This window comes from Camelus ferus, chromosome 4, assembly GCF_009834535.1.
Source record: "Camelus ferus isolate YT-003-E chromosome 4, BCGSAC_Cfer_1.0, whole genome shotgun sequence".
Classification (NCBI taxonomy): domain Eukaryota; kingdom Metazoa; phylum Chordata; class Mammalia; order Artiodactyla; family Camelidae; genus Camelus; species Camelus ferus.
This window is the reverse complement of record NC_045699.1, coordinates 73,175,972-73,176,728: the sequence shown is the minus strand read 5'-3', so window position 1 is coordinate 73,176,728 and position 757 is coordinate 73,175,972.

Genomic DNA, 757 nt, shown 5'->3' with positions numbered 1-757 from the left:
TACTGTGTTTCTCTTCTTGGGGGGGCGTGAGCGCCTGTCGCTGTTGTTCGCTTGTCCCCCTCGAGCTGAGTCGGAACATCCCTGTGCCTCCAGCGGCCCTTCCCTGGGGCATTCCGGGGGTCAGACTGACGAGGTGAGGCTGGCTCTGCTTGGAGGCCCCTCAGAAGCCTGGCCCTGGGGCCAGTCTCTTCTCTGGTCTCGTCAGCTGGGGGTGCAAGCCTGAGGGCCACCCCCCAGGGCTGCTGGAGCCAGTCCTGAGCCAGGCTCCACGCTTACCTCCCAGACCAGAGCCAGGGTGAGGTGCGGAGCACACCCCGACCCCAGGACCCCGGTCAGCTTTGCGGCGCGTTGTGGGGCCAGCCCTGGCCGTCAGTGCTCTTAGGAGCTCCCCTGGTCCCTCTGCAGCCTGGACCCGCTAACCCAAGGGGAGTGACGGCCACCTTTTCAGCCCCCCACCCCCATGTCCCAGCCACAGCAGAGGTCATCCCAAGATGCGCCTAACCCCCCATGGCCCACTTCCCTACTCCCGGAGTATTCATAAGGACGGGCGGGCTTTTCTCCTCACTCACTGGGATGCTCCTGCATGAAGGGGGGTTTCTGACTCGGTTTCCACCTGGGCTGGGAGGTCCCTGGGTCCACACCTGCTTCCCCGTCACGACACACGACAGTCCCAGTGAGTGGTACACTCTGCCAGGTCACAGGCGCTCCATGCGTGGCATGGCTCTTGGCAGGGGATGGGTCCTCAGCCCTGTGCTTA